We start from the raw sequence: 27,077 nt of genomic DNA on the forward strand, positions 1-27,077 counted from the left end.
ACTGGAACACACACTAATTAATTTTCAAAATGGTTCAAATGGCTCTGTGTACTATGGGACTTAACATCGGAGGTCATCAGTCCCCTAGAACTTAGAGCTACTTAAATCTAACTAACCTAAGGACATCACACACATCCATGCCCGAGGCAGGATACGAACCTGCGACCGTAGCGGTCGCGCGGTTCCAGACTGAAGCGCCTAGAACCGCTCGGACACCATGGCCGGCTACTAATTAATTTGTTTATGAGTGTATGTGTTCGTTTTCTTATGCAAGGAGTGGGCCAAAATACGTTCAAGTTCAACTGTGTGAAATCTTATGGGACTTAACTGCTAAGGTCATCAGTCCCTAAGCTTACACACTACTTAACCTAAATAATCCTAAGGACAAACACACACACCCATGCCCGAGGGAGGACTCGAACCTCCACCGGGACCAGCCGCAGAATCTATGACTGCAGCGCCTTTGACCGCTCGGCTAATCCCGCGCGTCGCAAAACTAAGGGAACACCGCTAACACAACGCAATATCACGCCTAATACGGTGTAGGAAAACCGTTGAAATTCAAAATAATTTTCAGTCGTTTCGGAATGTATACATACAGATCCTATATGGTTTTCAAGGGAACCTTGTACCATTCTTCCTGCAAAATAGTGGCAAGTTCAGGTAACGTTAATGTAGGTGGATAGCGATCTCGCAACTTCTCTCCGAAGTAGATCTGAAAAATTCATCAATATTGAGATCTAGTGACTGAGGTGGCCAGGGGAGATGCGACAATTTATCCTCGTGCCCACAAAACCAGTCCTGGACGATGCGCTCAGTGTGAAGAAGTACTTTGTCGGCAGCAGAGTCATTTTGCAGTCAGTTTCAAATGCCGGTTGTCTAACTTTTCTCAACAGTACTCCTCAGAAAGAAGGTCGCCTTCCCTCCAACGATTCTCATTTACGTTCCGAGGCATCTCCGTAATACTTACATGTTGTTCGAACCTACCGGTAACAATTCTAGCACCCCGCCTCTGACTAGCTTCGATATCTTCCTTCAATCCGACCTGGTGCGGATTCCAAACACTCGAGCAATACTCAAGAATGGCTCTCACTAGTCTCCTATATGTGGCCTCCTTTACAGATGAACAACCCTTTCCTAAAATTCTCCCAACTAACCGAAGTTGACCATTCGCCTTCCCTACTACAATATTTACCTGCTCGTTCCATTTCATATAACTTTGCAACGTTAATCCTAGGTGTTTAATCGACGTTACTGTGTCCTGTATCAAGCAGCTCACGACTAATGCTGTATTCGAACATTATAATACTGTTTCTCTTCTCATCTGAATTAATTTATATTTTTATACTTTTAGAGCTAGGTGCTATTCATAACACCAACTAGAAACTTTATCCAAATCATCTTGTACAGTCACTCAACTTCGATATATCGTTCATTACAGTATCGTCAGCAAACAGAAGCAATTTGCTGCTCACCCTGTCCGTCAGATTATTTGTGTACACAGAGAATAATAGCGCTCTTATAACACTTCGCTAGGGCACTCCTGACAGTACTTTTGTCTCTGATGGACACTATCCATCATGAACAACGTACTTCAGAAGGGCCGGCCACTGTGACCGAGTGGTTCTAGGCGCTTCAGACCGGAACCGCGCTGCTGCTGCGGTCGCAGGTTCGAATCCTGCCTCGGGCATGGATGTGTGTGATGTCCTTAGGTTAGTTAGGTTTAAGTAGTTCTAAGTCTAGGGGACTGATGACCTCAGATGCTAAGTGCCATAGTGCTAAGAGTCATTTGAACCATTTGAACTTAAGAAGGCTTCGAACCGCTCACATATCTGGGAAACTATTGCGCATGCTCGTACCTTCGTTACCAGTCAGCAGCGGGGCACCGTGTCGAGCGCTTTTTGAAAATCCAGGAATATAGAATGTGCCTGTTGTTCTTCATCCATAGTTCTCAGTATATCACGTCAGAAAAGAAAAAGCTGAGATTAGCACGAGCAATGCTGCCTAAAACGTGCTGACTTGTTGACAGAAGCTTTTCCGCCTCAAGAAAATTTATTACATTCGAATTGAGAATATGTTCAATAACTCTGCATCAAACCGATGTCAAGGATATTGGTCTGTGATTTTGCTGGTCCGTTTTTTTTAACCTTCTTGTATAGGTGAGTCACCTGCGCTTGGGGCTTTTCGCTGGGCGAGAGATTCACGATAATTGCGAGCTAAATAAGGGGCTGAAACAGTAGAATATCTTTTGTAAAACCGAAATGGGATTCAATCCAGACCTGGTGAGTTACTTGTTTTCAACTCTTTCAGTTGTTTCTCTATGCCAGGGATGCCTATTACTATGTCCTCCATGCGAGAGTCTGTGCGGTGTGTAAACGACAGTATGTTTGTATGATTCTTCTCTGCGAACGATTTCTTAAACACGAAACTTAGAACCTTTCCTTTTGCTATCTTCTGCTGTCACACCAGACTAGCCAACGAAACGAGTGAGTGGGTAGACCCCTTAGCGATTTTACATAGGTAGGACCAGAATTTTCTGGGTTCTCAGTTAGATATTTTACTAAGATATGGCGCTGGTAGTTGTACGCTTCGCGCATAGCTCTTTTCACAGACGCACAATCTCCACTAACCTTTTCCTGTCATCATTTGTGCGTTCTCTTTTGAACCGAGAGTGCAACAGCCCTTGCTTCCACAGCATTATCCCAATTACGCTGTTAAACCATGGTGGGTCTTTCCCGTCCTTAATCCACTTACAAGGCACATAGTTCCCGAGACCACGATTTGCAGTCTGTTTAAACATTGCCCATAATTTATCTACTTCCATCTTACAGGAACTACTTGATGTCACTTCACTGTCTGAGTGAGATCCTAACAACTGCTTATCTGATCTTTCTAGCAGAAAACTCTCCTAGCCTTCTTGGCTCATTTATTAACCCTCGCAACCATAGTTGCTATAATGATATCATGATCAGTTATCCCTGTCTCTATACTGACACCGTCGATAAGGTTAGGCCTGTTTGTAGCTACATGGTCAAAAATATTTCACTTGCGTTTGGGGCCGTCGAACTAGCTGCTCAAGAAAGTTTTCGGAAAACGTGTTTGCAAGTCCTTCACAAGACTGTCTGTATCCCCTGCAGTGAATCAATAGGCGTCCCAGTCTATACTCGGTATGTTAAAGGCGCCTCCAACTAATATTTCATGATCTGGGTATTTCTGTGTTTCTGGCGGTAGACATTCTTTGAATGACTCTAAAACTGTAACAGCAGAATCGGGTGGCCGATAAAGACATCCAACAAGTAACTTTATGTCACCTAGACATGTTATACGCGTCCAGATAACTTCATTGTCGCACTCAAATTCGACTTCAGTACAGACAATATTTTTCCCAACTGCAATGAACACTCCCTCTCCCCTAATGTGTCTTTCCGACATAAGTTCCATGGCTCACTAAGTATCTCAGAGCTTTCTACTTTCGGTTTCAGCCAGCTTAAAAATTCTTCCACCCGGTGCACAGCTACGGCTAGTCAGTTCTCCATTAATGAGATCTCTTGACTTTGTGCCAATCGCTGCCGCGGTTCCTCAATCAGAATCTCTTCTGGAATCATCCAGTTACCTGTCATCGGATGTGATACCAGTCTACCTACCTAGAATAGACGCCTCCGAAGCTGTCTGGAACCCATAGCAGTGGTCCTCGAGCTACGCCGAGACACGGCCACTACAGCTCGGACCTTAGGGACTTGGGTCCGCACTATTTGTGTAACCAGTTCCTCGTGAACCTGTACTTTGGCTCTAGTTATTGTGATTCAGTTTTCAGTGGCTATCAATGCTTTGGGCTTACGTATCTCACCGCTTCCAAACACAGAGACTTAATTGTGAACTATTTCTTGTGTTGTGTAATAATGCTCCAAAGAAGTACAACTGAAGAAATATGTTCATTTCAATAAACTTGTTTTCCATTGTTTACCTGTGCCTTAGTTTCTCTACATCGAACTCAGCCTGGGCAACGTCAAGTTTGACTAAGATTTTATGATGTCATTGTATCACTTTTAAATATGTTACTCGAGCTCACATCCTAAAGTATTAGAGCTACGTGAAGATCAGTAATCAGCGTCGGTTCAGAAACAGGAAATCAGGGAATTTACCGCTTTGTGACTTTAAAATTATGTCACAAAGACGTCAGACTGACGTTAGTTGGCGGGAAGCTTTCTGATTGGCTGTTTCTGCAGCAGCTCTGATACTGTGGACAATCACAGAGCACCATAATGCGAAGAGTTTTGTCGTTGTTGGGGAGCTTTCTGACTGGATGTATTAGCGGCACCTATTTATGTAAGCCAATCAGCTCCTATCATGTGTACATGGAATGTGTGGACCGGGTGTATGTTTCACCATGTGAGGAGTTCGACCAATTGGGTGGCGAGTATTTCAAGATAGAACAACCGGACTTAGACACAGTTTTGGTCGCTGTCACTTCCCCCACCTTCTAAGCAGTTCATTGTATGCTAAAGAGAGAGCTGAGGGATGCAGGATATGTAAATGAAAGAAACAGATGTATACCAGGCGTCTCTCTTAACAGTCGTCAGGCGCATTTTCTCTGGTGTTTCGGTAGGTATTTGCGAGTTCGATTTTGCACTGAGTAGCTGAAGCCTCTGAAACGTTTAATGCTTGTCACGTATTTCATACGAAGCCCAGTTTCAACAGAAAGCGTTGGTTTGTTTCTCATTAGAAACAAAATTATTTTTCAATATAAATTTTAGGTGCCCATTCAATAGAACCCCCCCCCCCCCCCCCCCCCCCAAATTAGTCTAGTCCGATATTCGTTTTCTCGATGTTTATTAACAGGGCCAGTAAAACGCGAAGAATAAACAACGGTCCAGCAGCCACTCGTAGCACCGCCTGCTTGGCGGTAGAAGTGGTGGTGGTGGTTAGTGTTTAACGTCCCGTCGACAACGAGGTCATTAGAGACGGAGCGCAAGCTCGGGTGAGGGAAGGACTGGGAAGGAAATAGGCCGTGCCCTTTCAAAGGAACCATCCCGGCATTTGCCTGAAACGATTTAGGGAAATCACGGAAAACCTAAATCAGGATGGCCGGAGACGGGATTGAACCGTCGTCCTCCCGAATGCGAGTCCAGGGTGCTAACCACTGCGCCACCTCGCTCGGTGGCGGTAGAAGTCAACGTGGGCAAGGGCGGTGTTGTCACTGCAGGGTACTGGTTATTTTTCGAGTGCATGTTAATACACACCGATAAAACATATTTTTTGCGAAAGTAATTAAAAACAAACTGGAAAAAAATTTTAGAACCCAAGAAGAACAATGTGGATTCGCGGCTGGGAGATCATGTGTAGACCATATTTTCACATTACTATAGATTTTGGAGAAACATAGGGAAAAATCAAAAAATATAGGATTAATTTTCATAGATCTAGAAAAAGCGTATGATACTGTTCCAAGAAAATTACTTTGGAGAGCACTACATATGGCAAACATAAACCCTTCCTTGATTAAAATAATACAACAGATGTATAAAGATAACATTTGCCAAGTGAAAGTTGGTAATAAACTTTCACAGAAATTTAGAACAAGCAAAGGCCTTTTACAGGGCTGTCCCATGTCACCATCATTATTTAAAATCTATATAGATATTAGCCTTAGAATGTTCTCGTAAATGTAATAGTATGGGACTAGAAATAAGAGATGGAGTTTACCTACATCATTTATTGTTTGCTGATGATCAAGCAGTCGTAGCACAAGATGGGGAGGATACTAACAATTTTTTTTTTTTTTTTTTGGGTCATCAGTCTACTGACTGGTTTGATGCGGCCCGCCACGAATTCCTTTCCTGTGCTAACCTCTTCATCTCAGAGTAGCACTTGCAACCTACATCCTCAATTATTTGTTTGACGTATTCCAATCTTTGTCTTCCTCTACAGTTTTTGCCCTCTACAGCTCCCTCTAGTACCATGGAAGTCATTCCCTCATGTCTTAGCAGATGTCCTATCATCCTGTCCCTTCTCCTTATCAGTGTTTTGCACATATTCCTTTCCTCTCCGGTTCTGCGTAGAACCTCCTCATTCCTTACCTTATCAGTCCACCTAATTTTCAACATTCGTCTATAGTACCACATCTCAAATGCTTCGATTCTCTTCTGTTCCGGTTTTCCCACAGTCCATGTTTCACTACCATACAATGCTGTACTCCGGACGTACATCCTCAGAAATTTCTTCCTCAAATTAAGGCCGGTATTTGATATTAGTAGACTTCTCTTGGCCAGAAATGCCTTTTTTGGCATAGCGAGTCTGCTTTTGATGTCCTCCTTGCGCCGTCCGTCATTGGTTATTTTACTGGCTAGGTAGCAGAATTCCTTAACTTCATTGACTTCGTGACCATCAATCCTGATGTTAAGTTTTTCGCTGTTCTCATTTCTACTACTTCTCATTACCTTCGTCTTTCTCCGATTTACTCTCAAACCATACTGTGTACTCAATAGACTGTTCATTCCGTTCAGCAGATCATTTAATTCTTCTTCACTTTCACTCAGGATAGCAATGTCATCAGCGAATCGTATCATTGATATCCTTTCACCTTGTATTTTAATTCCATTCCTGAACCTTTCTTTTATTTCCATCCTTGCTTCCTCGATGTACAGATTGAAGAGTAGGGGCGAAAGGCTACAGCCTTGTCTTACACCCTTCTTAATACGAGCACTTCGATCTTGATCGTCCACTCTTATTATTCCCTCTTGGTTGTTGTACATATTGTATATGGCCCGTCTCTCCCTATAGCTCACCCCTACTTTTTTCAGAATCTCGAACAGCTTGCACCATTTTATATTGTCGAACGCTTTTTCCAGGTCGGCAAATCCTATGAAAGTGTCTTGATTTTTCTTTAGCCTTGCTTCCATTATTAGCCGTAACGTCAGAATTGCCTCTCTCGTCCCTTTACTTTTCCTAAAGCCAAACTGATCGTCACCTAGCGCATTCTCAATTTTCTTTTCCATTCTAACTATATGTGCAATCAACTAGCAGTAGCATACAAAACTTGGGGTTTGAAGATTAATTACCAAAAAACAGAATACTTGACTAATGATTCAGATGAGCTATACATTGAAGGAAAGAAAATAAAAAAGATAAACACTTTCTGTTATTTGGGATCCATTTTAGAAATCGAGGGAAAATCAGAGTCAGAAATCAATAAAAGAATTAGTAGCGGACGGAGGGTCATTGGGATGCTTAACTCAGTCTTATGGAGCAGGAATGTAATGAGCAGAACTAAAAAATTAATATACAAATCCATATTAGAGAGTGTGGTTCTGTATGGAATGGAGACCTGGACAATTAACATGAAGCACATTAAAAAATTACAAGCTCTAGAGATGGACTTCTGGAGAAGATCGGCAAGAATCTCCAGGAAAGAAAAGATAAGGAACACCGAAATAATAAGGAGAATGGAAATAAAAGAAAGAATATATGACGTAATGGATAGGAAGAAATTACATCTACGACGAATGGAGAAAACTGCATGAACGTGGTCGCGATGTGCCGCCGACTGCAACTAGCGTGCGACGACCTGGGGCCGTGGTCCACCAAGTGCCGACTCAAATTTAACGCCGCCAAGAGCCAGGCGGTCGTCTTCACTGGGAGACGACTGCCTCCTGCCCTGCCGCCTGTCACGATCTTGAGAGGCCCCATCCCGTGGTCTTCATCCGGCAAATACCTCGATGTGACGCTGGACAGGCATCTCACCTGGCTGCCGCACATCCGAGACATCAGGAGGCGAGCGATTGGGCGTCTCCGGGCGCTCTACCCGCTGCTGAACCCCGCACCCACCCTCCCACCTCGGCACGGCCTGACTGTGTACTTGGCCCTTGTCCGGCCAGTACTCGAGTACGCCGCCGTAGTGTGGGGGAATGCAGCTCCGTCGCACGTTGCGATGCTCCGGCGCGTCTAGAATCGGGCGCTAAGACTCGCTCTCCACAAGCCGCCTCGTTACTCGACGAGGTTCCTTCATGAGGAAGCAGGCGTCCCGCTGCTGCGGGATCGCTTCAGGCCGTCCGCCAGGGTGTTCTATGCCTCTGCCGAACACTCTGGCAGTCGTCTTATTCGTGGACTGGGACCCCAAGTCCACCACAGGCCGACCACGCGTTGGCCTGATCTGCTGCGGGAGTAGTTTCTTCCGCAGCCCCGATGATGTTTTTGACGAAGCGTCCGCACCCACGCGGCCGCTCACATAGGCCAATCCTACCCGTGAGGCCAGAAATAGTTCTTGAGGTCCACACAGGAACAGCAGCTTCGCTGCTTAGCCTGTCTCACTCCTGGTAGATGTAACCAGAGATTTGCAGTGCAGTGCAGTGCAGACCGGCAGTGTTTACCAACCACAAGGAACAGCTCCGGCCAGTACTTACGCCGGCCCTAGCATTGTATTCAGTCGCTGTAACAATGTAGTAGCACGTTGTATTTTGTATTTTTTTAGTGTAGATTTTGGTCAGTATTTTCTTCCATTGCCTTGTTTCCTTATCTGGTTTGCTGCCACAAGAGTTGTGAGGGTTTTTTTGTTTGTTCTTGCGTTTAACACTTAGCGTATGTCAAGAAGGCGCTTTTCTTTAATTATAATGAAGTGTGTTCAAATTGACTGTTTCTTTTTTCCGGCCGACCGCAGTACACTACAATGTTATCATACAAATAGCTTATTTGCCAAAAATGTCGAAGTCTAGCCATATTACTTGTACTGTACAGTCACATTTGAAACAGTCAAGTAACGCTTCAATATCAGTATCACAAAGGTTTACATTTACACCGTACATGAAATGTAGAATGAAATGCATTGGTTCTTAATTGCGAAAAGTTGAGTCCACTCTAATAGGAGGGGTGGATAGTTGGAGGTCAGTTCTAGCACAGACTCATGTCCCCTTTACTAATTTTAACTTTTCACCTAAAACATTTTTTTCGTATGATGCGTCGTTTTCGAGTTATTTAGTTGCCTAAAACAAACTATATATATATTCCTGAGCGGAAATGGAGGAAAACAGGTCCTCTGACCATTTGTTCGGAAATGCTTCGTTGCCATGGTAGATGGCGCTGGAAGTTCCTCTGGCCATGTGCCGTGTGTTTTTTGTGTGTTGCAGGCTGTGTGATTGATGCAGCATACTGTAAGCAGCAGAATGTTTCGGTATTCATGTCGGGAACAAACCGAGATGGTGTTTGACTACAGCCAAACAGATGGAAACAGTCGAGAGGCAGCACAGCTATACCAATACAAGTATCCTCACAGACAACAACCACATCACACAACATTTCAAGCCCTTTCACGGCGTTTGTGTGATCATGAGTCCTTTCGGACAGATGAACGTGCAGGGAGATGGTGGACTGTGCTACACCATATTTGGAGGACTGGGCTCTACAGATGCTGAGACAGACTCTGGTAAAAGCTTCTAACAAATGGCCCGCAAACATTGTGTAAGCCAAAGTACGATTATGTATATCCTGCATGACAACCGCTACTATCCCTTTCATCTGCAACAAGTACAAGGATTATCAGCAGCGGATTTCCCTTTATGGAAGGATTTTGTGGATGGTGTTTGCACCAGACCATCAAAATTATGGGATTTCTGTCATCAGTTCTCTTTACCGGCGAGCCATTCCGCTGCTTACTGCACACTGCGTCAACACTCAGACTGTAACACACAAGGAGCAGACCGCACGTGGTCAAAGGAACATCCATTCGTCAGCGCCATATACCGTGACATCGAAGCCCCTCCGGACACACATTGATAGCACCTTTTTCCTTCCATTTCCATTCAGGAATCCGTCCCTGCATTTTGTCGGTTTTATTAACGTTCACCCTGTATAAGTCCAAATGTTTTTATATGTGTAAATTTAATATGCACTCTCATCAGTATGTTGGTTATTTTTTCTCCGCATTGAACAGTCTTCCCACAAACACGTCCCAAACTTTATGGTCTGGTGTTTTTACACGGCTGTAACCACACCACACTTAAAGTAGTAAAGGAGTTTTGCTATTTGGGGAGCAAAATAATTGATGATGGTAGAAGTAGAGAGGATATAAAATGTAGACTGGCAATGGCAAGGAAAGCGTTTCTGAAGAAGAGAAATTTGTTAACACCGAGTATAGATTTAAGTGTCAGGAAGTCGTTTCTCAAAGTATTTGTATGGAGCGTAGCCTTGTATGGAAGTGAAACGTGGACGATAAATAGTTTGGACAAGAAGAGTATAGAAGCTTTCGAAACGTGGTGCTACAGAAGAATGCAGAAGATTAGATAGGTAGATCACATAACTAATGAGGAGGTACTGAATAGAATTGGGGAGAAGAGGAGTTTGTGGCACAACTTGACTAGAAGAAGGGATCGGTTTGTAGGACATGTTCTGAGGCATCAAGGGATCACCAATTTAGTGCTGGAGGGCAGCATGGAGGGTAAAAATCGTAGAGGGAGACCAAGAGATTAATACACTAAGCAGATTCAGAAGGATGTTGCCACAAATACATTGGAGGTACTAACCAACCTAAAAAGTACTACTTCTAATAGCTACAATTATTTGCCTGCAAATGATGTAAATACTAATGTAATGTTGTTCAGTAAATTGTCCTGAGTCACCAATGAAAATATTCGCACTTATATATATATATGAGTATATCCTCCTGATTGCATAGCAGTCTAAGTATACTGCCATGTCCTGATCAGGGCTGTTGTTAAAATATCGATATATCGGCATACTTCCCAACATGTATCGACATACTTTGGCGATATATATGTCAATGCATCATGTGTTTTTGCGTTTAGTTTAAAATGTTCGTAATTTTTTTGACGAACATTGCTTCGAGTTAGGCAGCCGTTTCGAGGGTGTATAGGACGGTCATCTTTGTGGAGTTGAGTTTGAACGACGCTAAGAGGCGGTCGTGCCGCCCATCTGAGGGTAGTACTGGGTTGGTGGCCACGATCGGAGTCAAGTATGTATGTAGCGACGTTCGAAAACGGTCAAGTTGAGCGCAATGTAGTGATTTAGGACAGCAGACAACAGTGTATTTTGTGAGCTGCGAACAGACTGTCGAGTACCGTAATCGCAACATATGAATTTTATAGTGAGGTGTTGTAGCATCAGTTATTAATGGCTGCGCTTATGTTAAAGCCCCTCAGACTGTATTTTAAGTGTTTAGTCAATATATTGAAGACTATTCGTGGGTAAATAGAAATAAACTACTTGTTCAAATTATAAATCAACGTGAATGATTCAATATTTTAAATTACACCTGCCTGCATTGTTTTTTTTTTAATATTTTATTTCAGCTTGAAAATGTTTACAATAGGTGTGAGCTGGTACCCTATGACGAAAAACGTAGCCAAGCAATGAGACCAGCCACATCTCTGGGGCCGCTCAATTAAGCTGAGTGTTGAGGGTAACAAATCTATATATTTTTGTGCCATAGCACGTGGGGGATCGAGCTAAATATTTAATCTAAACTGTTTTTTTATAAAAATCGGCGAACAGCACCATCACCAATTATATAAATATTTTCATCATTTTCAGCGAATTTTTGCAGTGTGTAGTGCCCAGTACTGTAGTAACTGGATATGATGAAAGCTCAAACAGTAGTAAAACTCCTTCACACAGTGAACTAAAATTACGTTCTAGTACAATTTCAAAAGAACAGTTTGAAATATTTACCGAAAATTACAAAAAAATATAATATAAAGTAAAAATATCGGCGCTCGAATTAGCCTTTTCGATACCGATATATATATTTATTGCTAAAAACACAGTTTCTCTCTGCTGAATCCCATATTCCGACCTCTCATTCAAAAATGGTACATATTCTGCTAAATCGGCTACGATTACTCTATGCAGCTCTACTAGCCGCATTCGTTCATATCAATCGGCCAAGCATTGCCGAGATCATAGCTTTTGAACTTTCATAAATTTACAATTTTTAAGACAACGATAACTTGTAAACTATTATGTATTTTTGTGACATGTCTAGATAATTTAGCTTTACATATTTTTCTGTCCATGAGTGCCAACTCGCACCTAACTGTCACTCTTAGTTAGGTTTTTATCAATTTTTCTCTGGTATATAAATTCCCCCAAGCGCGCAAACACGGCCATACATACCACTGCCAAGCTTCCGTTCGGGTTTTTCCAAGGCCGCGTAATCGCTAGGCACTCTCCACGGCCTCGTGGCAACCGCCAGCCACGCACTCTGCGGCGCAGAACTTCCCTTCTAATCTGCCCTCACTGCTTGTATGCTCACGCAGTCTTTTTCTTTGGCTGTGTGAAGCAAGTCTAGGTGGCACAAAGAAGTCCGATTGTACCGGAGACGGAGGGTGAGACTGGCGGTGTGAATGGAATAACAAGATTTTCGATGTGAAGAAATAGCACACTAGTTGCATTAAAAACCACTTTTTAAAGCAACTAGTGTGCTATCTCTTCACATCGGCATTCTTCAAAGCCAGTGGCCGAAAATGATGAACAAAAATCTAAATGAAAAGATTGGTCTTTGCGGTGGCCAGGGGCATGTGAGGGATAATGCTGATTTACTCGGTGCTCGGCGCTACCAACAGAAACTGCAACGTTTGACTTCACCACGCATTTTTGACACTATAACTTCTTGGTCGCTGGCGTTTACAGAAATGAAGGAACAGATAAGTCGACATGAAATGTTCGGGACAAATCCGATATGTGACAAAACCGAACGACGAACCTGTTGGTCACCTTTTATATGGGCACTTACATGCAGTTACCGTAGTTAGCAAAGTGGTTATCGCCAAGCTTGAACGTGCGTAGGCCGGCCGAAGTGGCCGTGCGGTTAAAGGCGCAGCAGTCTGGAACCGCAAGACCGCTACGGTCGCGGGTTCGAATCCTGCCTCGGGCATGGATGTTTGTGATGTCCTTAGGTTAGTTAGGTTTAACTAGTTCTAAGTTCTAGGGGACTAATGACCTCAGCAGTTGAGTCCCATAGTGCTCAGAGCCATTTGAACCATTTGAACGTGCATAGTTTTCGTTTCAATTCATGTTCTAAGGGGAATAAGAAGGCTGCTAGCTTGTTGATGTACGGAATATCTAATACTTAAATATACAGTTCTAAAACAGACAATATATTTACAATGTGTAGCCGGTATTTTTACAGGCCGGTACGTCGATATTTCATTACCTGTTGGCCATATCGAGGGCCGATAATGATATTTTTTTAATATCAATATATAGGATTTTAGGGCAGGACGAGTACCCACCGACAGGTACTGTATTCAGAGTGAGATTTTCACTCTGCAGCGGAGTGTGCGCCGATATGAAACTTCCTAGCAGATTGAAACTGTGTGCCGGACCGAGACTCGAACTCGGGTCATTTGCCTTTCGTGGGCAAGTGCTTTACCATCTTTTTTTTTCATTTTGTTCGTTGTTGATCGTTGTGTTTGGTCGTTGCGGACGTCACAATGACATACGTTCAAGTTCGTTTGTTGATCCTTCCACGCAGTTTTTTTATTACATAGGCCAACCGGCCCTCTGACCAAACACGCTGAGCTACCGTGCCGGCTTACCATCTGAGCTACCTAAGCACGACGCACGCCCCGTCCTCACAGCTTTACTTCTGCCAGTACCTCGTTTGGTTAGCTTGAGAGCTTCAGTAAAGTTTGGAAGGTAGGAGACGAGGTACTGGCAGGAGTACAGCTATGAGCACGGGGCGTGAGTCGTGCTTGGGTAGCTCAGTTGGTAGAGCACTTGCCCGCGAAAGGCAAAGGTCCCGAGTTCGAGTCTCGGTCCGGCGCACAGTTTTAATCTGCCAGGAAGTTTTAGGTACTGTATTTCCAGCACATCTCACAACTGCTTCTTGTGTCATGGGAGAATGGATAGACATTTTGGAAAGGGATACAATTCCAGCAAATGCTACATGTTGTGTTGGCCGACCCAATCATGTAATGCAACTTCTTGCCATTCTGTTGCATTGTCATTATTTTTTGAACAATATTCTTCTTGTCTGCTGTCATACACTCCTCCATTATCATGCCTTTCCATCTTTCATACAAAAAGCTGTTAATTAATTTCTCTGATGGATGTTTACAACAAGTATACGTGTCAAAGTCCTCTGTGCTCAAGGCACACGTCTCATCAGTTGAGCACATGAGACACAGACACAAAGAAAGTGGATGAATGATGACGCTCATGCAATCGAATTATAAAAAGTGGAACTGCTCCAGGGATGGAGGTCTGACCTTGCAAGCTATTGGTCGAAATCAGTGCCCAACTGCGATTAGCAGTCAGCAACGATATTTAGTTAAGGGAAGTCTTGAGGAATAAGACACGAGCTAGAGTACATCGTAAATATTTTAAAATGTAACTGGAATTTATTTTTGTAAGTTATAGAGAATACTGTAGAGATGTAAAGGATTGGTTTTAATGAACATTTCAACTAAAGCAAAATATGTGTTCAACGGAGATCACAATTAATTTTTCTGTTGTTAGTTTTTAAAAAAACAGTATTAGTATAGTAGAGAATCCTAAAAGTCATGAACTTAATGGTTTTAATAGTAATACAGATAATAATAAAATAATGTATAAATAAATAAAACGCATGCTATTATATCTTTATCTGAATTACACTACTGGCCATTAAAATTGCTACACCAAGAAGAAATGCAGATGATAAACGGGTATTCATTGGACAAATATATTATACGAGAACTGACATGTGATCCTGAGAAATCAGTAACCAGAACAACCGCCTCTAGCCGTAATAACGGCCTTGATACGCCTGGGCATTGAGTCAAACAGAGCTTGGATGGCGTGTACATGTACAACTGCCCATGCAGCTTCTACACGATACCACAGTTCCTCAAGAGTAGTGACTGGCGTATTGTGACTAGCCAGTTGCACGGCCACCATTGACCAGACGTTTTCAATTGGTGAGAGATCTGGAGAATGTGCTGGCCAGGGCAGCAGTCTAACATTTTCTTTATCCAGAAAGGCCCGTACAGGACCTGCAACATACGGTCGTGCATTATCCTGCTGAAATGTAGGGTTTCGCAGGGATCGAATGAAGGGTAGAGCCACGGGTCGTAACACATCTCAAATGTAGCGTCCACTGTTGCAAAGTGCCGTCAATGCGAACAAGAGGTGACCGATACGTGTAACCAATGGCACACCATACCATCACGTCGGGTGATACGCCAGTATGGCGATGACGAATACACGCTTCCAATGTGCGTTCACCGCGATGTCGCCAAACACGGATGCGACCATCATGATGCTGTAAACAGAACCTGGATTCATCCGAAAAAATGACATTTTGCCATTCGTGCACCCAGGTTCGTCGTTGAGTACACCATCGCAGGCGCTCCTGTCTGTGATGCAGCGTCAAGGGTAACCGCAGCCATGGTCTCCGAGCTGATAGTTCGCGCTGCTGCAAACGTCGTCGAACTGTTCGTGCAGATGTTGTTGTCTTGCAAATGTCCCCATCTGTTGACTCAGCGATCGAGACGTGGCTGCACGATCCGTTACAGCCATGCGGGTAAGATGCCTGTCATCTCGACTGCTAGTGATACGAGGCCGTTGGGATCCAGCACGGCGTTCCGTATTACCCTCCTGAACCCACCGATTCCATATTCTGCTAACAGTCATTGGATCTCGACCACCGCGAGCATCAATGTCGTTATACGATAAACCGCAATCGCGATAGGCTACAATCCGACCTTCATCAAAGTCGGAACAGTGATGGTACGCATTTCTCCTCCTTACACGAGGCATCACAACTACGTTTCACCAGGCAACGCCGGTCAACTGCTGTTTGTGTATGAGAAATCGGTTGGAAACTTTCCTCATGTCAGCACGTTGCAGGTGTCGCCACCGGCGTCAACCTTGTGTGAATGCTCTGAAAAGCTAATCATTTGCATATCAGAGCATCTTCTTCCTGTCGGTTAAATTTCGCGTCTGTAGCACGTCATCTTCATGGTGTAGCAATTTTAATGGCCAGTAGTGTAGAAGCAATCAAAAGATTTGTGACAAGTATCAGTTTTGAATTGCATATGGAATGGAATAAAACAGAGAGCCTGAGAACTTCGAGGAAGTGTATATTGAAACAACTTAATCGAAAGAAACATATGAAACTAGGACACAGAAATATATTTTTTCATCCAAATGACTGAGTGAATGTGAAACCAAGTGGAGCTAAGTAAAGTGTATGTGTTATTCTGCTGAATGTACATTATCAGAATGACTTTGCTATGGATACCATGAAAAAGTGAGGTAACCATGGCCACAGTGTCTAGCTGCACGTCCTCCATAAGATGATGAGTCTTCAGTGGCCTGAAAACTAATTAATGGTACAGAAAATAAACCACATCGAAAATTCAAAAAATGCATTTGTTTGCATATCATGTTCCAATAAATCACCAAAATAATGAGTAATAGAAGACACTACATACCACAGAAGGAAATCACTGGGTAACAACTGGCGCCCGATGTCTGGAATGGAGGTCCTTGGAGAATTTTAGAACATAAATTGTTCATAGATTAACAGCCGTTGACAACTCTGCGGCAAAAATGTTTGTGGGCTGAACTGTTACTTTTGGTGTGCAAGAAAACGAGGTTAATCATGATTGATTTCTTATACACATTTTTTTCCCTAAAGGCAAAATGAACATTGAAAGGAGCTAGAAAATGAGTGACATCAAACACTGGACAAGTGGTTTTATATTGCATGTCTTTTACTACAGACCACTAGCACACGCAGATATAGAATACTCATCCAACAGTCCGCAGCTCGTGGTCGTGCGGTAGCGTTCTCGCTTCCCACGCCCGGGTTCCCGGGTTCGATTCCCGGCGGGGTCAGGGATTTTCTCTGCCTCGTGATGACTGGGTGTTGTGTGCTGTCCTTAGGTTAGTTAGGTCTAAGTAGTTCTAAGTTATAGGGGACTGATGACCATAGATGTTAAGTCCCATAGTGCTCTGAGCCATTTGAACCATTTTGAACTCATCCAACACAGAATTTCCTTGTCACACTGTCATGGTCTACAGTGTTGGCAGCTTATGCAGACTGTGGATCTTGGAACTCGGAGAGAAGTCATGTTTATTGTCTGCTTAGCGACTGGATCAGATGAGTAACTGTGACAGCTGGGTTGTTTGTCAAAAACTACACTGCTAATTTCTTACAGTGGATTCGACGTTGTACTGGATAAACTTTGGCTGGTAGGGACGATAACCTTATAACAACGTCGATACTGAGTTGTAGTATCTTGTGCAATTAGCGTACTGATGTAGGAAATCTCTGATCGGACAGTCCCATCATCTGGAAAAGATAGGGAGAATAACAATCGATGACCTGAGCACTCTCCACAGTAGTTTCAGACAGTTGTTTAATAAGAGAATGGCAGTCAGTATGGACCAGCGAGAAGTATGGGCCATCTGATTTATCTCAGATTTGCCGTTAGACAGCGAACGCGTCCAGAGCTGAGCTTTGAATAAAGAGTAGATATCACTCCACTACTCGCTAGAACTTGAGTGATTTAGCTGTTGAGTCTATGTCACAAATAAATGTTATTTGTCTTTTAGTGCCAAACATCGTGGATGGTGTAATTTTCAGCATCGGTTTATACTGTTGAAGGTACGAAGTAATATCAGTACACTAGTAGACTATTAATATCTAAGTAACCTAATGTAGATTCTATTGTAATAACGAAATCCAGCTCACTCAATCCCCGTTTGTGTTTCCGCCATTTTTCGGTCTAATGTGTCAGTCGGGTAGTAGGGGCCATGCCAAAGTCAGGTTGTGCAAGCCACACAAGCAAATCTTTTCTTCTCCTTTTTTGTGAGGGGGTGCTCAAGGCCAAGGTTCAAAAGATACGTGCTCGTGAGGGTCGACGGGAGTGGTCTGAGACTGCAATGAAGCAATCAGTCTCAAATGTTTTGGAAGGCGAAATGACGGAAAGGTCTGCTGCTGATCATTTTCTGTTCCTAGAACTACACCGCAAAGGAGATTAAAACCATTATAGGAAATATGCAGACATCTATGACACCTGATATGGGGTTTTTCAAATGAAGAATGATTGCGGGGGGCTTTTTCGAATAAAACTTGATATAGTGTGAAAGATCTGAGGACTGGACACATGAACCTTTAGGCTGGCATTGAGGATTCATTGTATCAGAACGAAAACAATTTTTTTTCCCTTTTAACATTGAAAATTAGTCAGGTATTGTTTAGCTAACTTGCATCACGTGAAAAAACCAAAGTACTATTTTCTACAGTAAAATTTACGTTTATGCTGCTAGTTTTACTTCAGTTTTTTTTGTTACATTATAGTTTTGATGCACCCAACTTTGGTATGGCCCGTACTACCTGACTGACACTTCACACCAAAAAATGGCGAAAACACAAACTGGCTTGAGCGAGCTGGATTTCGTTATTACAATACAATTAACATTAGGCTACTTAGATATTAATAGTCTACTAGTCTACTAGTGTAATATTATTGCTTCGTACCTTCAACAGTATAAACCAATGCTGAAAATTACACTGTCCACCACGTTCGTCATTAAAAGACAAATAACATTTATTTATGACATAGACTCGAGGGGCGGCTTCTAAGGTAGTGCTGCTATGCCGTGCCATCACTTGTATAAAAAAGAAAGAAAGAATAATCTATGTTAACTGTGCATAAAACATTGTTTCGGAGAATGTATTTTCTGATTAGAAGAAGCGTGCGTGCTCTTGCTTTAGTTTTCTGAAGCTTGGAGCCAACTACAGATTGGCACCGTCTGTCCTCATAAGCGCCGTGTGAAAGGTTCGGCCAATGGTTTCTACGTGCTTGTTATGGCAGAGGTGAGCCACAGCTAGTCTGACTCAAAGTTTCATGTTCCTTCAGCCAAAGAGCAGTAAAGTGCGGGACCTACAGAAGCACTATCTGCCATCTAGCGATCATATTAGAATACATCAGGGCGCAGATTTCTTGTAATTCAGTTTTACAGTGTTTCTGCAAGTTAATGTTAATCCATTCCTAAACGCTAATTAATGCTTAATTAAATCGAATAAAGAAATAATACGCTTAAGTAGCATGATTAATAGCTATATGTAATTTGAATATAATTATGCCCTTAGATCTTGAAACTAAGACGCATTATTTCAGTTCTGGTATATCTCACAGCAGCAGGGCTATTGCTACAAAAAAAAAAAAAAAAAACCTTAAGTATTCACCACATATAGAGCATCTGTTTTCCAAACAAAGGTGTAGTATTTCTCTTTACACTCGTGTCGTTCGTGTCATACAGTTCTGTACAAACATGTTGCGGTTATTGCGAGGTCAGGTAATTGACTGTAAACAGCTGTCTGCACAGTGTTATCTATAAGGGAAAATTCAGTTGACTGTGAAAATAGCAAACATGAACAAATTAAATGAGTTATTAAAAACGCTATTTTGTGACAGGACTCTCAGATAAAAAACACTAGGTAGTCCACTCCCAAATCTGATTCTGTAGCAGCAAACAAAAAATCGATGCCGTAAGTTCAATGTAGAAATTTACCAAAAGAAGAAATGGATTTGTGGTTGTGAAGGAAGCAATGCTTTTTTTTTTTTTTTTTGTTTCCTTGTGTGTTCTTTGGGAGACATGTTCATTGGTGTAAGACCGGAATAACTGATTTTGGGCATATATGGTCTACAATGAAAGTACATGAAATGTCAAAGTGGTACATGATTAAGTGCTTGGTCTTTCATTTGTAGGAAAAACCAACATTCAGTAGAAATTAGATTCGCAGTATAGACAAACAAGTAACAGCCACAACAAATGTGTAAGAAGCAATAGAGATGTATTGAACTTAATTGTAAACTGTATTAGGTTCTGTGGTGCTTTGGAACTGGCTCTCAGGGGCCACGATGAATCTGATGCCTCTCAAAATAAGGGGGTTTTTCGCTACCTAATTCAGTTCAACGCGGAACTGGATAAAGATCTTCAAGTTCATTTCATCCAAGCATCGGTGTTCAAAGGCATTTTTATGACTGTTCAGAACGAACTGCTGCAATGCACATTGGAAGTGTACCACGATAAAGTTCGTAAAGAAATAAAACGTGCCAATTATGTTGCAATAATCGCGGATGAAAGCACAGATGTGTCTTGCGATTTTCAGTTGGTTCTTTTTTTGCGTTATATTGTTGAGGGAAAACCTGTGAAAGGTTTTGGAACTTTGTCAATACAGATAGTAAGAATGCTCACACTATAGCTGAGAGTGTTCTAAAAGAAATTGAACCATAAATTGGCGATGACTGAGCAAAACTAATAGCTCAGAGTTGCGATGGTGCAAACGTTAAGAGTGGGAAGTCGAACGGGGTTCAGAAATCAATTAAAGACAAATATCCAAATGCAAACTGCATCCCTTGTTATGTGCATCAGTTCAACCTTATGTCTAAGGCAGCCTCTGTTAATCACAAAGCCGGCATCTTTTTTGCACACCGTTCAGGTAATTCTTCTTTCTTTTCTAACTCGCCACAGAGATCAAAAGTGTTGCATAGCATTATTCAAAAAAGCTTGCCCCGCGTGTGTAACGGGATGGAATTACCATTCGCGAGTAGTAGAAGATGTTTTTGAAACCAGGGAAAAATCTTATTACTGTTATAGCAGTCACTGAAACAAGTGAGAGCATAAAACTACCTTCTACTATTGAAAAAGCTGGTTCATACAAACGAAGACTGCAAGATAACGAATTCATTTTCTGGCTATCATTTATCTGTAAGATAATACCTCATGCAAACGTACTTCTAATCGGCTTCAGAAGAAGATAACTGAACCGACCACGGCATCGCAAGGCAACCAGAACGTTAAAGCGGTATTGCCAAACATCAGAGATGGCATTGACTCCATCCTTAACGAGATTATTTTCGAAAATGACGAAACGATGCCTGCCAAGAAGCGACGGATTCTTGATCGGCATAAAAAAAGAGATGCTTTGGAAGAGTACGATGCCGTCCCTTCAGAAATAAAATTACATTTTCAGTTTACTGGACACCTCATTGCTGCCAACTTATTTGATGTAAATCAGTTTGACAAATACATCACAGATTTTCCAGACAAATACCTCGAAATTAAATACACATATACACTTCTGGAAAAAAGAAAGTTGGGGTGAGTTTCAAGTCTTCTATACTAGATCTGAATTGAGAGCAGTTTCTGGAGCAATTCTGTTTCTTTCGCTGATTGTAGAGGATGAAGTTTGTGACACATTCGACGAGACTATTTAAGTTTTGAAACTGATAATCACGACGCCTTTCTCGACATCAGGAGCTGAGCGGTGCTTTTCAATGCTCAAGAGAATTAAAACATTCCTACCAAACACCAAGAAAGGGGAATAACTGAGTGCCCTGTGAAAAGTCATTCATGTGCAAAATAGGAACATTTAAATCTGAGATGACGGATTTATTTGCCAACAAGAAGGAGCGACGAATCGATTTACAATACCATTCACACTAATTATTTTGAAGCTGTCTTCCCAAAGTATTGGAGTTTCTGCTTTTGGTGAGTACAATGCTTTTAGTTTTAAATGTTGGTAATTTGATTAAATTTGCTTCGCAAAATCCAGATTACAAGTTCGAACAATTTATACGTGCTCTATTATTTCGCGTAGGGGCACTCATGTTATAACGGACACTTTTCTGGCAGTCTGCCGCGATCGTAAAACAAACGAGGAATTCTAGCTGTCGTAAGGAGAACAGCAGAGTGGGGGGACAAGTCACGCCTCCCTCTCACAGGGCTGGCAGCCTAAGTCTATGTTCTGTGCTCTTGGAAAGACAGAACTAATGTAATAATGGGCATATGGATCCCTGATTCCATCTGGTATTGTGAATGCCATATTCGAACCCTGTGAATGAACAAGATTGCTGTATTCACTAATTTCAAAATAATAAAAGAAACAACCAGCAAGCACAGCTCAAAGTAAAGCGGAGCACATAAATCATTTGGTAATGGCTAGAGCCAGGGTTGCCAAACGTACTAGGTTCCTTGTACAAATAGAGATTTGTGGTCTTCTGTACGAGGTACGACGACACGGTCAGGCTTGTACAGTTATGTACGAGATTCCGACATAAGAAATTTTATAACACGATTTTTAATTGGGGTCAACAATTAATGGCGTAAATCGGTCTTTACACTTCGGTTACATTGGGTGAGCTACATGAAAAGTAGACGCACTGGGTATACTCGCGGATTTTTTTCATTTTAATGTACCTTTTAAAGTTTTCCTAGCTCCCTCAGTTTTCCTCAGTGCTCGTCAGTAGAGTCCGGAACGTTCCGTGGTTTTATGCACTGCTGCATCTTCAAATAAAAATTTCATGCAGTTATACTTAATTTATAAACAACGACAAAAGTGTTGTACTAATTTTGGCTTAAGGGGCCCGTACTAGCCGCTCTTCTCCATTAACCCTCCTAATACAGGGGGGTCTATAATGACCCCAGGCCTTAATTTTCTGTAAAATATACCTTATTTCATATTCCTAAAAATTATGAAAAATTAGGACTTTTCCTGAATTAAGTAATCGGTTTGTAATATATTAATACAACTTTTTGAAAATATTTAGTTTTGCTGGAAATCGAGAGAGAACCATTGAATACCATTGGGGTTAAATGCGACCCCATTTCTCTCTTGCGGTATTATTACCCAATAATGTTGCAGTGATTCCGTAACTGCTGCTGTATTTCCTTGGTTTTATTCTTGTAAATATTGTTGTCACGTGTGATTGTTGCCAACACTTTATAAGCCGACAGTTATTTGTCCCATACAAGTGGAGACTACTATTGTGTGTGTTGCATTTAGTGGAAAATGTCTTGTCACGTTTCCGAAGACGAAGTGCTTGAAATATTACTGCAGGATAATCCTCTATCTGGAGAATCAAATAGTGATATCAGCGATATAGTTGCTGATGTCTCATGCAGCGATGGAGAAATTGACGTCTTAGAAGAGAATATTCCTCAATCAGACAGAAGTTGAGAAGAAGATTTGGACAGCGCAGATGTCCAGCCTGAACAGGAAGTAACACATATTTCTGTCTGTTATATGTAAGCACACATTGTATTTTTGTAAATGTGCGTTAGGGTCTAGCGCCAAGATATACCCTTGGTATTTCTTATTTTTATTATTTTGTGTAGGTCTAAAAACAAAGAAGAATTGTGACACAAACACAAGTTGAGAAGAGGTTGTGGAAGAGAAGAGAAATGGAACATAATGCGAGTAAAGCCAGGTCCAATAAAATTCGCAGTGAAAAGTGTGGACTCCATAGAATCTGCTTTTCAGTTGTTTCTTAGGAGAAACATAGTTGATGTAATTCTAAAGTGGACAAACAAAGAGGGTAGTCTTGTTTACGGTAGTAAATGGAAACCAGTAGATGCCATTGAACTGAAGTGTTTTATCGGTGTCTTGATCCTAGCAGGTGCTTACAAGGCCCATAATGAAGCAGTTACACATCTGTGGAACAAAGAGGATGATAGACCCATTTTTCGTGAAGCGATGGCTAGAAATCGCTTTACGCAAATTTCAAGGTGCATCCGATTTGACGACATTTCAAGAAGCATATGTTCCTCACAGCAATATAACAATTGATGGACAACTTGTGGCATTCCATGGTAGATGTCCATTTCGGCAATATATTCCTTCAAAACCAGGAAAATATGGGTTGAAATTATGGGCCTTATGTGATAGTGCAACGTCTTACGTTCACAATCTCCAAGTTTACACTGGTCGACAAGAAACTTAATCTCGTGAAGTTGGTCAAGGCAAGAGAGTTGCTTTAGATGTGGTGACAGGCTTAGAAAACAGTGGCAGAAATGTAACAACTGACAATTTTTTCACTAGCCTTAGTTTGGCGAGAGAACTTCTGAAAATCAATCTCACACTCTTAGGAATAATTAGAAAAAACAAAGGAGAACTACCACAAGCTTTCACTCTGACCAAAGGTCGAGTCAAATATTCATCTATTTTTGGATTCCAAGATGCTTCAGTTATTTCATATCGTCCGAAAAAGGGAAAAGTTGTAACTTTGCTCAGTACAATGCATTCAAGGAAGGCAGTGGAAGATCGTCAAGAATGCAAGCCAGTAATGATTCTGGAGTATAATAAAACAAAATCAGGAGTAGATACCATGGACAAGCTGGTTAGAACGTACACTACAAAGAGGATGAGCAGAAGGTGGCCAATGGTATTATTTTACAACACGATTGATATCAGTGCACTGAATGCATTTATCATATGGCTACATCTTACGCCAGACTGGGCACAAAGGATCAACCACGATAGACGGGCATTTCTCATAGAATTAGGAAAGCAGCTCGTCGGAAGAAAGCCAGACAAAATTATTTCCCCAGTACTTCCATCAACAGTACAGACAAAAAAAAGAGGAAGGTCACCGTTTTGTAAAAGGTCTGAGGATAGAAAATTCACGGATAAATGTTCAAAATGTGGATGTTCTGTGTGTATAAATCACTCTGCAATTTATTGCTGTAAGTGTAATTCGTCATAAATGTCAATTCGGAATTTAATCAAAAATGTTTGTAGTTTCATGAGAATCGTTTGTAAATTTTACGGAAATAAATAATTTTGAAAAAATATGCATTTTAATTTAATGTAGTGTCACTGACATCATGTTTTAGATTGCGGAAAAAATAAGGAATGTGATTTTATTCTACCATTATTAAAACTATCCTTAATAAAAATAAATTCCGTTGGGGTCACTAAAGACCCCAATGGTACTCAGTGTAACAAAAAAAACTCGGTATTAGAAGGGTTAATAATAACGAAAAATGCTAATGTATTTGTAATGAAATACCATAACAGACTTCTGTAGCTGAAACAACTTTTCGTTAGCAGACTAAGAACGTTGGATATTGGAATCCTAGGTTCTGTGTCCACGTGTAGGTCTGTTTGGACGCAGTTACATGTACAGTACTAAACTGCATATCTTCCATACTGAAGTAGAACGTCATAACGTTATATGGTGATGGTTGCAGCTGTACGGACCGACAGTCTAATATGGCCTACCATTCGTCCAGTAATAGCCTATCACAGGACACAATCCAAGGTCAGACACCTCCATCACCTCTCTTTGAGTAAAGCCACATTATTCATGAGTCGTGATTCATCGTCAAGAGGCTACTCGCGCCCTTGTCATTACTGTTGTGTCATATGGGAGTTCGACGTCATCTACGAGTGAGTCACAATACGGGGTTGTTGAGCACATTGCACGACGATGAATAATACGTTGTTGAGACCCTGGAGAACCCGACAGGCGTGAGGAAAGTGGTCTTTGGTGTGCAACAATACTAGTCACGCCAACAAACTCATCAAGAAACAGCTGAGAAATTACTTGTTAATCGTGATTTAGTTGAGTTTCACGGTTTAAGGTATGTGGTTCAGGATCGGTTTCTGGAAGCCAGACAAAAAGAAAAACATGAATAGCCAGTAATCTCTCCCCTACTTCCGTCTTCCATCTATTGTCCACGTGAAACAACGCCCAGTCCAAGTAATTAATAAGCAAAGACTTTTATGGAGATTTTAGAGGAGCAAACTTTCAAGTTTACTTAGCTTGTCATATTGAGATCGCTCCAGTTCTTCTTGTCTAGGGGTCTGATTCTTGAAGCTGAAAATCTAACATCAGGTCCTCACGGTTGACTTGAACTAAATAAATTTGAAGGTGGTTGTTGGAGAATTTTTTACGTAAATTCAGAGTGAGTCAGGAGGAAAGGTACATGCTTTGAGAGGTGATAGTATTACTGATTCTGAACAAAAAACTTCATATGGACGTATGCCCTATTCCGAATGGTTTTCGAGATACAACGCATTTAATAGCACTTTTGTACGGTTTTCGTGAATAACTCGAAAACCGCACCCTCCAGCGAAAACTTGTTGCAGTACAAAATTAAACTATATTAAATTTACTACAAAAAAGGCCTTATTAATTTTTTTTCTCTAGAACTAAGAGTTTGAGCGAAGAGAGCGCGAGAAGTTGAAAAACTCGCTCGACGCGCATGCGCTGTAGCTTACGTAGTTTTTGTTGGCCAATTTGAGGTAGTCTCACGTTGATAGACCACAAGTGTCCCGTGTCAAACTGTTCGTCTCAAGTTGCTACCTCAATATGTTATCTCAAACTGGCCTACAAAAACTACGTAAGCTACACCGCATGCGCGTCGAGCGACTTTTTCATTCCTTGCGCTCTCTTCGCACGAACCATTAGTTCTAGAAAAAAAATGAAGAGGAACTTTACTGTAGGAAATTTAATATAGTTTAATTTTGTACTGCGACACGTTTTCGCTGGAGGGTGCGGTTTTCTAGTTATTCAAGAAAAACGTACAAAAGTGATATTAAATGTATTCTATCTCGGAAAACATTAGGAATAGGTCATATGTCCATACGGAGTTTTTTGTTCAGAATCACTAATACGAGCATCCCTCAAAGCATGTACCTTTCCTCCTGACTCACCCTGTATATGTTCCGCAGATTTTCTCGCATTTTAGTAAATCATACAGTATTTCGATTTTTCACATTAACAAAGCCGAAATTACATTATTCGCACCTATTATACAAAAATACGTCCGATCACATCAGAGGCAAGCTTACGACTCTCACACTCTGCGGAAATAACAATATTCCAAAGGGTTTACAATTTTTCTCAACAAATGAATTCCTATTAGTTGTTGTTACATTATTCATTACGATTATTATTTCATAAATGAATCCAGAAATAAACATAGTAAACAGTACAGGATTGCGTAATTAATAATAGAAATTTTAAGTGTGCAAATAATTCGCAATTTCAAATGTTTCTAAAAAAATAATTTTAGCTGTACATTCAGAACTGGTGCTTATCGACTATAACATCGAAACTAAAATATTTTATAAAGTAATTCATTTTCATATGTTGTAGCTTGAAATATAGCATACTGTGTATGAAATTATATGGAAGTTTTCAGAAAAGCAACTGAGATAATATTCACCTGTCCAATGCCAGAGGAGGATGTCCCGTTACAAGCTATCAAGGAGAGTCCCGGAATGATAATTTACTCTGTCTATTAGCGTTTGCTGGGAATGGTATATTCCTGAGCAAATAATG

At 41.5% G+C, this 27,077-nt stretch overlaps 1 protein-coding gene and 1 non-coding gene across 2 annotated transcripts in view; one reads left to right on the top strand and one right to left on the bottom strand.

Moving 5' to 3' along the window:
- The window catches only part of LOC124556034 (spore wall protein 2-like), a 144,722-nt gene that overhangs the window by 71,370 nt on the left and 46,275 nt on the right, over window positions 1–27,077 (bottom strand). The gene's annotated exons all lie outside the window — the stretch shown is intronic.
- Trnas-cga lies at window positions 13,699–13,773 on the top strand. The gene has a single exon. It is a non-coding gene; the product is annotated as a tRNA-Ser (tRNA).

Source organism: Schistocerca americana, chromosome X (genome assembly GCF_021461395.2).
Source record: "Schistocerca americana isolate TAMUIC-IGC-003095 chromosome X, iqSchAmer2.1, whole genome shotgun sequence".
NCBI lineage: Eukaryota > Metazoa > Arthropoda > Insecta > Orthoptera > Acrididae > Schistocerca > Schistocerca americana.